This window comes from Gossypium raimondii, chromosome 13, assembly GCF_025698545.1.
Source record: "Gossypium raimondii isolate GPD5lz chromosome 13, ASM2569854v1, whole genome shotgun sequence".
NCBI lineage: Eukaryota > Viridiplantae > Streptophyta > Magnoliopsida > Malvales > Malvaceae > Gossypium > Gossypium raimondii.
The window spans coordinates 13,390,939-13,405,426 of NC_068577.1; positions in this window are offsets into that span (position 1 = coordinate 13,390,939).

Sequence of the window (14,488 nt, forward strand, 5' to 3'; positions counted from 1 at the left end):
CGAATATTGGTTGAATGCCACATAGAGGATTATGAATGATATCGACTGCACCTTTGAGCTAAAATTGAAGGGTGCAATATCTCTGCTTCATGATGAGGCATATTAATGGTAGTTGACGATTGATGGGGGTATTTAACGGGATCAGATTACGTGAGATTATTTTAAAAGCACCTTTTAGAGTAAATATGTGGAGGTGAGTTATGTGGATGCTCGTAGACATGAGTTTACGAGCCTTACTCAGGGGGATAAGACTGTGGCTGAGTATGAGGCTGAATTTCTAAGACTGAGAAGATATGTTCGTGGAGCAAACTTAAGATTCTAATAGCTTCACAGAGGAGCAGACTTTTGCTGTATTGGTGGACAAGCGAGAATTACTAAGGAGGTTAAGCGCGTTGAGCGCGAAAATAAGGACCGTGAGAGAGGTAAGAATAAGAAGGATTCAGAGCCCTTTAGTTTCTTTCAACGGCCTAAGAAACGAGCTAGATCTGATAGGCTTCCGAGGGTTGAGGTTCTAGTTGCTCCTACTGTGGTTCAGTCGTGTAGAAATTATGGTAGATGCCATCTGGGCGAATGTTAGAGGGGGTTAGGAGCTTGTCCGTGACATAGGTCGATGGAGCACCATATCAGGGATTGTCCATAATGATTTCATTAGGTGCAAGCTCCAGCTCCAGGTTTAATTCAGCCTTAGTGGGCAGTTCAGCAGCCGCCTAAGGGCCGTGGTCCTATCAGGGGTGGTAACAATACGGGTAGAGGTCAGAGAGCATCAGGCAGAGATGTTAATCAGAATGAGGCTAGGCAGCCTGCACTGGTATATATGGCTAGATGTCGTAAGGATAGAGATACCGGAGATGTTATCTTCGGTACATTCTTCATTCATATTGCTCCGTATTTTTCTTTGATAGACATAGGATCAACACACTTTTATATAGCTAGTTCTATCTCTATGAACTTGGGTATCTCTGTTGAGAGCACTTCTGGAGAGATTATTATGTTTAGTCCACTGGGTCAATCAGTTCGGGTTAATAGGCTTTATAGGAATCTACCGCTAAATATACAAGGGGTTGTGTTTTCGGCTAATTTGATTGAACTGCCATTTGGGGAATTTGATTTAATTCTAGGAATCGAGTGACTTGTAGAACATCGAGTTAGCCAGGACTGTGCTATAAAAAGGGTGGTTTTGAGATCTGATGGTGATGTGGAAGTGGTTATGATCAGCGAGTGTCGAGATTACCTTTCCAATGTGATCTTTGCTCTTATGTTCGAAAAGTTAGTTCGAAAAATGTGTGAAGTATTTTTGGCTTTTGTGCATGATTCAGCTTCTGTGGATTTATCTGTTGGGGACATTTGAATAGTTAAGGAGTTTTCAGATGTCTTTCTTAAGGAGTTACCGAGTTTACCTTCAGATCGAGAGGTCAAGTTTGGATCGAGATTCTACCGAGTACAACTCCAATGTCCATTGCTCTTTACCACATATCACCAAAATAACTTATGGAATTAAAGGCTCAGCTTCAAGAACTCCTCGATCGAGGGCTTATTTGTCCTAACGTGTCTTCATGGGGGGCACCAATTCTATTTTTAAAGAAAAAATATAGGACTATGAGGGTGTGTATAGATTACCATCAACTGAATAAATTGACGATAAAGAATAAGTGTCCATTTTCGAAGATCGATGACTTATTCGATCAATTTCGTGGGGTTTCTGTATTTACCAAGATAGATTTTCGTACTAGATATCATCGACTTAAGGTTAAAGAGGTCAATGTTCATAAGACTACTTTTAGGATTCGTTATGGGTACTACGAGTTCCTAGTCATGCTTTTTGGTTTGACGAATGCTCTGGTTGCATTCATGGATCTTATGAAATGAGTTTTTCAACCATACTCGGATCAGTTCGTCGTGGTATTCATCGACAACATTCTGGTATACTCTAAGAGTAAGGATGAGCATGATAAGCATCTTAGAGTAGTTCTTCAAATATTCCGTGAGAAAGAACTCTACGCTAAGTTGAGTAAGTGTGAGTTTTGGCTTAAAGAAGTTACTTTCCTGGGCCATGTGGTTTCTATTGAGGGGATCCAAGTTTATTCTAAATAAATCGAGGTTGTGCTTGAGTGGAAACAACCTAGGAATGTTTCTGAGGTCCGCAACTTCCTTGGGATAGCGAGTTACTATCGAAGGTTTATTGATGAGTTTTCATTTATTGTAGCTTCTCTCACTAAGCTGTTGAGTAAGAACGCACCATTTATCTGGACTGATGAGAAGTAATCAAGTTTTGAGAAGCTCAAATCTATTTTGACTCAGGCTCTTATTCTGATACAGCATAAATTCAAGAAGGAATTTGTGGTTTACAGTGATGCATCTCATGTTGGATTAGGTTGTGTTCTGATGCAAGATGGTAAGATAGTGGCTTATGTGTTTCGACAGTTTAAGTCACACGAAGGCAACTATCCCACGTAGAATCTTGAATTGGCTGTAGTTGTCTTCGCCTTAAATATTTGGAGGCACTATCTGTATAGTAAGAGGTGTATCATTTATATCGATCACAAGAACCTCAAGTATCTCTTTACTCAGAAGAAGTTAAACCTTAGACAATGTAGATGGATTGAGTACCATCTTGGTAAGACCAATGTCGTGGCTGATGCTTTTAGTCAGAGAGCAATGTTTGATTTAAGGGTGATGTTTGCTCCCCTAAGTCTGTTTGATTATGGAAGTCTGTTAATCGAGTTGCAAGTTAAGCCGACTTGGATTGATTAGATTCAGGTTAAATAGTTGAGGGATGTCTCTTTGGTTCTACAATTCCTTCAGGTTGAAGATGGTATTAGTTCTTATTTTGGGATGAACAGTGATGGGATTCTGTGTTTTCGAGGACAGGTTTATGTGCCTAACGATTTTAATTTGAGGCGATCCATTCTACGGGAGCGTATAGTATCCCTTATACTATGTATCCCGGTGGAAATAAGATGTATCGTGATCTGCGTGAGTTATACTGGTGGCTAGGTTTGAAACGGAATGTAATGAATTTCTTTTCTTGGTGTTTGACGTACCAGCAAGTTAAAGCTAAGTATTAATTACCTTTTGGTTTGTTTCAACCCGTTAAGATTCTCCTATAGAAATAGGAACGAGTGACTATGGATTTCGTTACTGGGTTTCCTTTAACACCCACTAAGAAGGATTCTGTGTAGGTCATCGTGGATCGTTTGACCAAGTCTACCAATTTCATTCTTGTCAGGATGGACTATTCCCTTCAGAAATTAATTAAGTTATATGTTTCCGAGATCGTCAGACTTTATGGAGTTTTGGTCTCGACTATTTCTGATAGGGATCCTTGTTTCACTTCTCAATTTTGGAGGAAGCTTCATGAGGTTTTGGGTTCTAGATTGGGCTTCAGTACTACATTCCATCCTTAGATAGATGGTTAATCTGAGAGGGTGATTTAGATACTGGAAGATATGTTTTGGAGTTGTGTGATTGACTTTCGAGGTAGTTGGGAGGAGTTTCTACCGTTAGTCGAGTTCACTTATAATAATAGTTTCCAGTCTAGTATTCAAATAGCACTTTACGAGGCTCTGTATGGTCGTAAGTGTCGTACTTTATTGTGTTGAACTAAGTTGGGCGAGCGACAGATTTTGGGTCTTGAGTTGGTTTCTGAAACCGAGGATAAAGTTAGAATGATTCGGGATCCTCTTAAGGCAGCTTCTGATAGACAGAATTCATATTCAGATCTGAAGAATTGGGATATCAATTATTCTATGGGTGATTATTTCTTCCTTAAGGCACTATTATGAAAGGTCTTTCGGTTTGGACATAAAGGTAAGTTGAGCCCTAAGTTTATTGGGCCGTATCAAGTTCTGAAACGTGTGGGACCTATCACTTATCAGTTAGATCTATCTCTGAAGTTGGATCATATTCACGGGGTGTTTCATGTTTCGATGTTGAGGTGGTATCAGTCTGACCCATCCCATATTGTTCCTATAGAGTGGATTGGGGTTAAACCATATTTAACTTTTGAGGAAGAGCCGGTTCAGATTTTGGATCGAGATGTCAAGGTCTTAAAGAAGAAGTCTATACCATTAGTGATGATTCTGTGGTGAAATCATGGCACTGAGGAAGCCATGTGGGAACCTGAGGATTCGATTCAGCAATAATATCCACATATGTTTGAGTTAGGTAAATTTTGAGGTCGGAATTTCTTTTAGGGGGAGAGTTGTAACGCCCCAAAAATTTAAGTTGTTGATTTGTAAAATTCTGATGTAGTAATCGGTTTGGTTTAATGGTTAAGCGACTTGTGCTCTTTGGGCATGGGTTCGAGTCTCAGTTGGAGCAGCTAGGATTATTATTATTTGTTTGTTAATAACCTTGTGAGTTGTTTTGTTAGTAGAATTTGGGTTTGAGTTGAACTCTAATTAAACTGTTAAGTAAGGATTAATTAGTAGGTTGTTGGGATTGGGTTGGTTAATATATAGATTTAATTATTATTTTAATTCTTATCCCCCCAAAAAAAAAATTCTTTCCTTTTTCACATCTCACGTTCTTCCCATTGTTCCCTCTCTACCGTTATTGTTTCTTGTTTCTTTGTTTTTGTTATTTTCTATTTTGTTCATTCTTTTTCCTTGTTGACTCTTTTTTGGTCATGAAACCATATTTTATTCTTTGGGGCTACAAAGTTAACCTATGTTGGGGTGTGATTCTTGCTATCGGTTACTTCTGTAAGTGTTTTAGAATTTTTTTGGGTATAAGTGTTTATTTAACTATTATTGTAGTTAGTTTGTAGTTGGGGGAAAGTTTTGGGGTTGTGAGTGGATATTTCTTGTTGTTTAATTGAGAAATCTTTTTGGATATTAGGTGGAGATTTTGGGAATAACGGTCCTCCAGCGAGTTAGTATCTATGAAGGCTACTATTTTTGTTTCGGGTAAGCAATCGTTGTTATGTGTGAGTTAATTATTGAATTTGGGTTAATGATGGAAGTTATAGCGGAGAAAGGTTTAGTTTTGGGAAGATTATTATTGATTTGAGTGTTTAAATTTTTATTTTAGATACTGGAAATCTTGGGGTTACCTTCGTATCAAAATCAAACCAGGTGTGTAACGTAAAACGCAAAAAAAAATAGTGATCGGTAAAAGCTGAAAAAGAAATATGTCGAATGTCACACGGTCGTGTGGTAAGCTGTGTACTGAATCGAGCGTGACACACGATCTAGGCTATTTGGGCCATGTGGACCACACGGGCGTGTCTGAGGCCATGTGAGCCCAAAATACTAAATTTTTCCCTAGGGCCATACACATCGTTCTGATCAGTTGTAGGCCTTTTGTGGGGTCGGTATGTGATCAAATAAACTGTAAAATATGAAATTCGGTCATCTGTTAGTATAAATTTTTATATATGTTTGTATATTTGAGACGTCATATGATAAGTAAACCTTGTAATAGGCTCTGAGTAACTTGAAAAATGCTATGCATGCTTTGTATCTGTTATGTTATGCATGTATAGTTGTATCATGTTTGATTTCCATTCTGATCTGTATTTGCGTCTGGGATGTGTTATATTATGTGGAGGAGGTATTTCTGTGAATGGTGGTAACTCGCCTATTACACTAGCAGCTCAGCTGCAAATATTCTAAAAAGTGTCATGCCGACACTAAATGGTGTGGTTGGTTGGGTGTTTCATATCCCATATGTTTGTATCGGTACTGCTCTGTTATGATTTTGTTTCTGTTAAATAGGTCTGATATAAATTAATTGTTTAAGTTATTTGTTACACACTGAATCTCGAAAATTCATATTTTGTTTGACTGATATTTTCAGGTAATCCTCAGGCGGGTCAGTGCCACGAAAGCTCGGTTAAAATAAATTCATTTCACTTTAATTTATTTAAATTTGGATTAAAGCGTTTTGTAATATTTGGATTATTTCGAACTATATTGGTTTTGGGATTTTGTTTTCAATTTCTACATGATACTGTTAAAAACGTTTTATCGAAAATGTCTGTTTCCTGCAAAACAAATAATTTCGAGAAAATTAACTTGATTTTTCCAAAACATAACGATCTAAGAATTTCCGCTGCAAAGCATCCATTTTTAGAAAATGTATGCAAACATCGTTTTTAACTAAAAAGTTAATTTAGATTTGTTTTCTATTAAACTGAGGTTTTAAGTAATAAAATTTTACGATATTTTCTCAAATTTACGAAAACGGGATTTACAACCGTTTTATGTAACATCTCCAGTTTTGGCCATAACGTCTAGGCCAAGTTTGAGGTGTTAAAATTAAGTGCTAATATTATTAGTTGATTATGATTTTTCATCAAATCAACTTTATAACTCAAATTAAACACTAAAAAGTTGGCATGGTTACCTTCTTGTATTAAAATGTATAACTTTTGTCAAATACAATCATATTTGAAAAAGATGTGAAACTCAAATACCAATTTATATTATTATATATTTTTATCACTCACGGATAAAAAATCATTCTGCCAAACATATTATTTTGCAATATATTTTCAAGAAAAATGTGTATAATTAGTTCAATTGTGAGTCTTATCTATGAATTTAATTATCTATCGCATAAATTGTGGGAAAATATCTTTAAAAGGAGAAAACATTTTCTAGGATTTTTCTTATAAAAATATTAACAAAATTCGAATTATTCTGCCTAACACTATATAATATGAAGAAAACGTCGGTTATATTCTAAAATTTTAAAAGAAAAAAATCTAAACATAAATTATAAAATCAACATGCATAATATATATATATATATATAATATATATATATACAGTTTCTGTTTGGTGTAAAAAATTCCTTAAATTTTTGTTTTTGTCAAAATTCCTTAAAACTTTTGGGCCCACGAAAATTAATTTCATGAAATTTACGGACGACTTGTCAATATTTGGCAGTAAAACCCACCTTTTTCGTGCAATTTACCCATATCTATATTATTATTTAGGATTAATATTTTGCCCTTTTAACTTGTTTAAAAGTTCTATTTAGTATTTGAATATTTTTTCACTTTGTTACTATTTAAACTTGTATTCCGTCACTGAAGTTGATACCTTCACGCTAACACCGTTAGTTTGTGCTAATGTGGCGTTGATGACCAATCCGATAGTGGTACATGGCAGCCCATTATAATAACACGTGGTAGACATAAATTTAAAAAGTAAAAATCTTTTAAAAAATATAATTTTTTTAGACAAGTTCATGTACCAACTAGTTACTTTTGGACAAGTTCAGGAGGCAAACTACATATTAACCCTTAAAAGATTAATGTTGTTAACAAATTGGGGGCAATGTGTGTGACAAATTCCAAATTCAGGCACCAACTAGGTATTTTTAGATAAGTTCAGAGGGTAAACTACATATTAACCTTATTATTTAAGCCCTTGATTTGGTTGGTATCACGAGTCAATTGGATACCAACTCAATTAAGAAAATTACGAAAACATTAATCCATTTTTAAAATTAGTTATATTATTTGAGGATACTTTAATTTTTTTTATAGAAAGGGTAAACTACACCCAATATCACTAGGGGAGAAACTAGAATTTTTTTTAGGGAGGCCGAAATTAAATTGTAATTTTTACAATAGCAAAAATACAAATTCACCATTTTAATAATCTATATCTTTATAATTCTTAAATGATTAAATCAAATTTTTATATTTTAGGGGGCCAAAGTGCAATTTTACCTTTACTGATTTAAAAATTTAAAAATTTTAAATGGCCTAAATGGAAAATTTTGCATTTTAGTGGGGGCCGGGGCCCCTGCTAGCTAGAGGTGCTCATGGGCCGGGCCGGGCCGGGTTCATACAAAAATTTCGACCAGGTCTCAGGCAGGCCCACCCACCAAATATGGGCCTAAGATTTTGCCCAGGTGCCCGAAAAAAATCATAAGCCTGGCCTGCCCGCCCATTTTTATTTTAAAATTTTAAAAATTAAAAAAGTATTTTTAAAATATTTTAAAATTAAAAAATTAAAAAAGTATTTTAAAATATTTTAAAATTTAAAAAATTTAAAAGTATTTTAAAATATTTTAAAATTTAAAAAATTTAAAAAGTATGTAAAAATATTTTAAAATTAAAAAATAAATATATTTATTATATCGGGCCGGTAGGGCAGCCCGGTAAAAAGTGGTGCTCGAGGTCCGACCCGCTTTCTAAACAGGCCTCGTTTTTTGCCCAAGCCCATATTTGGACCTATATTTTTACCCAAACCTCCCATATTTGGTGGTAGGTCGGAGTAGGCCAGCAGCCTACCATGAGCACCTCTTCACCCCTCCTAGTTTCGCCTTGAAAATCACTAAACTATTAGTAAGTTTACATTTTAGTCACTCAACTTCAAAAAGTTACAAAATGGTCATTGAATAATTTGAAAGTTTCCATTTAAGTCACTGAACTATTTAAAAGTTTTCATTTAAGTCATTGAGTTGTTAAGGTTTTTTTTTTTTAAGTCTAGCTAGGTATTGGAATTATTCTGTAAATATGTATGGTAGTTTTTGTGTATATCTCTTTCCTTTTAATTAGAAGATTAGATACTAAAGTTTAGGAGATAATTTTTGGTTTCTATCTTTATATTTTACCGTGCATATATGTTCTTGATTTTGGGCGGAATGAGAAACAGAGAAAATTCCTACAATTCTTGTGATTTTTTTCATGATATCAGAGCAGGTTTGAACGTGTAAAGTTTTGCTAATGGCTAGTGGGAAAGGTGATTCCAATCACAAATCCAGTGAAGGGACGGTTGTGCAGAAAATGATTTCTCCGTACGATATAACCTCGCTTGATAATCCTGAACTTACAATCACTCAAGTACAATTGAAAGGGGAAAACTATGAAGAATGGGCTCGCTCTTTCCGAACGGCGTTGCGTGCTAGGAAGAAGTTTGGATGTATTAACGGATCGATTAAAAAACTAGATGATACATCAGATGACATTGAAGAGTGGTGGACCATTAACCCGTTGTTAGTTTCGTGGATTCGGAATACCATTGAACCAACTCTTTGATCCACCATATCTCATGTCGAGGTGGCTAAGGATTTGTGGGATGATATCCGAGAGAGATTTTCAATGGCCAATGGTCTAAGAATCCAACAAGTCAGATCTGATCTTGCAGAATGCAAGTAAAAAGGATTGACTATTGTCAATTATTTTGGAAAATTGAAGCTGATATGGGATGAATTGACGATTTTTGATCAATTGTCGACTTGTAAATGCGGGAATTGTACTTGTCAACTATCAGCCGAGTTGGAAAAGCGACTTGAAGAGGAAAAGGTTCACCACTTCCTGATGGGATTGGATGGGACATATAGCACGGCTAGATCCAACATCTTGGCTAACGATCCGTTGCCATCCTTGAGCAAGGCCTATTCGATGGTTATTCAGGAAGAACGAGTGAATACCATATCTCGTGAGTTGGAAGATCTCCCCGATGTGATGGCTATGGCGGTGCAAAGTCGAGGCCGTGGAGAAAGTAAGGAGAAAGGGGGGTTTGTTCCCATTACAAACAACCCGGACATGATATTGATAATTGTTTTGCTATTATTGGGTATCCTGAATGGTGGGGAGATCGACCCCGAGGAACTGTGAAGGGTGGAAGTCGTGGCAAGAATTTGGGCCAGCGTCAATCAAACGGTCGGGGACGAGGGGGCAGCGAGCTAATGCTGTCCAGACCCACACAGGGGGAGTATCGTCCTCAAATGTTAGCACTGATGAGACGGAAGCAAACACTTTTCCTGGGCTTAGCAATGAACAGTGGCAAGTTTTGCTCCAAGCCTGAAAGGGTATGAGATCAACTACGACTGAGAAGATGACAGGTAAGAAATTATCTTGGATTATTGATATAGGAGCGTCAAATCATATGACGGGTAATCTGAAATTTTTACATAATATTCATGAAATTCCTAGTTGTCCTATTGGGTTACCGGATGTGAGTGAATCTGTGGCTACTTTGGAAGGATCTGTTGCTCTTGGAGGAGATTTATTGTTGCAAAATGTTCTATTTATGCCGAATTTGACATGCAATCTTATCTCTATGTCACAACTTATGGAACATGATTCTTGCTTTATCCAGTTCACTGAAAAATTATGTGTTATATAGGACCGTGCCTCGAGGATGCTGATTGGAGCAGGTGAACAAAGGGATGGACTCTACTACTTTCGGGAAATTCCAAGGATCAAGGCAATGTGGGTGACTGCCGGCAACTCGTTAGAAATGTGGCATAAGCGGTTAGGTCATCCATCTATGCAAATTACTAAACTTGTTTTGAAGGTAGATAAATGTAGTAGGGATGTGATTTGAATAAATGTTGTGATGTGTGCCTTCGAGCAAAACAAACTAGAGAAGTGTTTCTTGTAAGTGAACATCATGCAGTTGACATTTTTGAATTGATACATTGTGATTTATGGGGTCCTTATAACACTTTGTCTACTTGTGGTGCATCATATTTTCTGACATTAGTTGATGATTTTTCAAGGAGTGTGTGGATTTTCTTGATCAACAATAAATCTAAAGTACCTTCAGTATTCAAAAATTTCTTCACTATGATCAATCGACAATTTAATAAACAAGTAAAGATGGTACGAAGTGACAACGAGAAAGAATTTACTTGCATGGAGAATTATTTTATGGAACATGGTATTATTTTCCAATCTTCATGTACCGGCACTCCATAACAAAATGGGAGAGTCGAAAGAAAGCATAGGCACATTTTAAATGTTGCGCGTGCTCTTAGATTTCAAGGATCGCTTCCTATCAAGTTCTGGGGTGAGTACATTTTGACTGCCGGTTACCTAATTAATCGAACTCCCTATTCGGGTTTAAATGGAAAGATGCCATATGAGGCTCTCTATGGTCGACAACCAGATTTTGGTCACCTAAGAATTTTTGGGTCTTTGTGTTACGCTCACTGTAAGACTAGGGATAAGTTTGCCAGCCGAAGTAGAAAATGTGTGTTCATGGGTTATCCTTATGGGAAGAAAGATTGGCATTTATATGACTTAGAAAAAATGGAATTCTTTGTTTCTAGAGATGTTGTTTTCTTTGAAGATCAATTTCCTTTTGCTACAGCTTTTGCAAATCAGTCCATGATCGACACAATTGCACTCCCTTAAAGTGAAGGACTTGACGACGCATGGAATGAGGTAGCGGTTTCAAATGATAGCCAATCTACTGACGTAGATGAGCAGCAGGCTGAAAATGATAATGAAAGTAGCGAAACTGATACTCAAAGTGGTGAGGAAGAGTTGGGATGTGGACGACGTTTAAAGCATCATCAGTTCAGTTGCGGGACTTTGTCATACACACCATTCAGAGAAAAAGTCCATCCCTGAAATTCTCCCCTCCACGAGATTCGCAAGGTAAGCCCTATCCTATAGCGCATTATGTGAACTGTGATAAATTTTCTGTGCAACATCAGAATTTTCTTGCAGCCATTACCGCAGAACGAGAGCCAAAATCTTATTCTGAAGCTACTAGAAGTAAAGAATGGCGTGATGCCATGTCTAGTGAAATCGAGGCTTTAGAAAAGCAAGGAACTTGGGAGATTGAGGATCTTCCGAAAGGGAAAAAGGCACTCGGATGCAAATGGGTATATAAAATAAAACATCACTCTGATGGCTCCGTTGAATGATTCAAAGCTTATCTTGTGATTCTTGGTAATCATCAAGTGGTTGGAGTTGACTACACCGACACATTTGCACCAGTTGCAAAGATGGTTACTGTTCGAGTTTTTCTTGCTATTGCAGCAGCCAAGCAATGGGAATTACATCAAATGGATGTGCATAATGCTTTTCTACAGGGGGATCTTCAGGAGAAAGTTTATATGACGATACCACCCAGATTTCGAGTAACACAACCGAGAAAAGTGTGTAAGCTTCAGAAATCTCTTTATGGGCTCAAGCAAGTGCCAAGATGCTGGTTTGCCAAGCTTTCGACAGCCTTAAAAGATTATGGATTCAAACAATCACATTCGGATTACTCTCTTTTTACCTTGCAACGAGATACATCTCAAGTCAATGTTCTCGTTTATGTTGATGATTTGATTATCTTAGGTAATAATCATGAAGCTATTAAGTCTTTTAAATCTTATCTCAGTGATTGTTTTCATATGAAGGATTTGGGACCCTTAAAATATTTTCTTGGGGTGAAAGTTGCGCGTTCTCCAAAGGGGATTGTTTTGAATCAACGTAAATACATTCTTGACATCATCTTGGAAGTTGGACTTTTAGGAGCCAAACCAGCAAGTATTCCTATTGAGCAGAATCATAAGTTAGCTATTGCTACAAGTTCTTTTTTAAATGATCCGGAACCGTATCGTCGTTTGGTTGGACGACTTATTTATTTATGCTTCACAAGATCGGAGCTTGCATAAAGTGTTCATATTTTATTTCAATTCATGCAACAACCATGCATTGATCATTGGAATGCAGCGCTTTCAGTTGTTCGTTTCTTGAAAGGAACTCTGAGTCAATGAGTGTTTTTGAGTAGCGAAAGTGATCTGCGGTTGTACGGTTGGTGTGATGCGGATTGAGCTGGTTGTCCGTTGACAAGACGATCACTCACAGGATGGTTGATTTTCTTGGGCACTTCTCCGGTATCTTGGAAGACAAAGAAATAACACACGGTGTCTCGATCCTCCGCCGAAGCCGAATATCGATCCATGGCTGTGACCACATGTGAGCTCAAGTGGTTAAAGGGATTATTAGGTAGTCTTGGAGTCTCTCATCCGCACTCAATAATGCTTGTTTGTGATAGTCAAGCTGCTCTTCATATATCTCACAATCCGGTCTTTCATGAGCGCACCAAACATATCGAGGTGGATTGTCATTTTGTTCGGGATGAAATTCTCCAAGGCAATGTGAAACCTACCTATGTTCCAACAACGTCACAGCCTGCGGATATATTTACCAAGGCTCTTGATCAAGCATCATTTCGTTCTCTCCTTTGCAAGTTGGGCATCCATGATCTTCATGCTCCAACTTGAGGGGGGTATTGGAATTATTCTGTAAATATGTATGGTAGTTTTTGTGTATATCTCTTTCCTTTTAATTAGGAGATTAGATGCTAAAGTTTAGGAGATAATTTTGGTTTCTATCTTTATATTTTACCGTGTATATATGTTCTTGATTTTGGGTGGAATGAGAAACAAAGAAAATTCCCACAATTCTTGTGATTTTTTTTACTAGCGAGTTCCAGTCAACGAACTAAAATTTGGTACGGTGTATCGATACCCATTAAAAATAAAAGAACATACCTCAAACTAAGTCAATCTAACAGTCAATGTTAGAGATAAGAGAAGGAAGCTGTTTGGATTTTAGTTCATAGATTCGTGATGTTCAAAGTTGCTTCATGAAAAAAAAATTAAATTGTAGAAGATAATAGAAATGAAAGCTTTCTATTGGTGCAGGTAGTGCAAACAAAGAAGACCATATAGCAACGATTTTAATAGCTCAACGACTTAAATAAAACTTTTGAATACTTCAATAACCAATTTATAACTTTTTTTTTAAGTTGAACAACCAAAATGGAAACTTTTTTAATAAATGACCTTGGATGTAGTTCACCCTAAAAAATGCATATGGCAGAATTTGAACTTGTACCATTTGCATTAATAAAACTTTATTTTTACCACTCAATTAAAGCTTTATTTTATATATTTTAATTTTATTACGCATATTTTATTACCTCCATCAATTGTATATTTATATTATTATTTAAGCTCCTGATTGAGTTGGTGTCACGAGTCAACCGTGCACCAACTCGGTTGGGAAAATTACAAAAATATTCTTTCGTATTTAAAATAAGTAATATTATTCAAGTGTACTTTAATCTTTTTATTAAAAAATGCATATAGAAGGATTTGAACCCACACCAATTGCATTGGTAAAACTTTAAATTTACCACTCAACCAAAACTTTATTTTAAAACTTTTAAACATTTAATTTTATTATGCATTTTAATCTTTTTTTTATTTTAACACCATACATATTTCATGTGTTATTATTAATTAGTTTCAAACCATACATTTCATTATTTATTGTATGTTACTTTTAAACACAAATTTACATTCTAAATACATGGTTTTCATATGCGCACGCATGTTATAGAGTTTCTAGTATTAATAATATTGTTAATTGAATTGGTATCATGAATTAACTCGACACCAAATCATGGTTGATGACAACACATTGATCAATAATTGTATTCATTTAATATTTTTAATTTGATTTATTTATGTGCTTAAAATTCGTTTTACTCACAATTTAATCTTTTTTTTCATTTTAGCAACATACATATTTCATGTGCTATTATTAATTAGTTTTAGACCATAAGTTTCATTATTTATTGTATTTTATTTTTAACACATATTTGTGTTCTAAATATGTGGTTTCACACATATACACAATTGATAGATATTCTTATAAATAATATTATTGATTGAGTTGGTGTCGTAAATTAACTTAAAACAAACTAAGGATTGATGACAACACCATGAT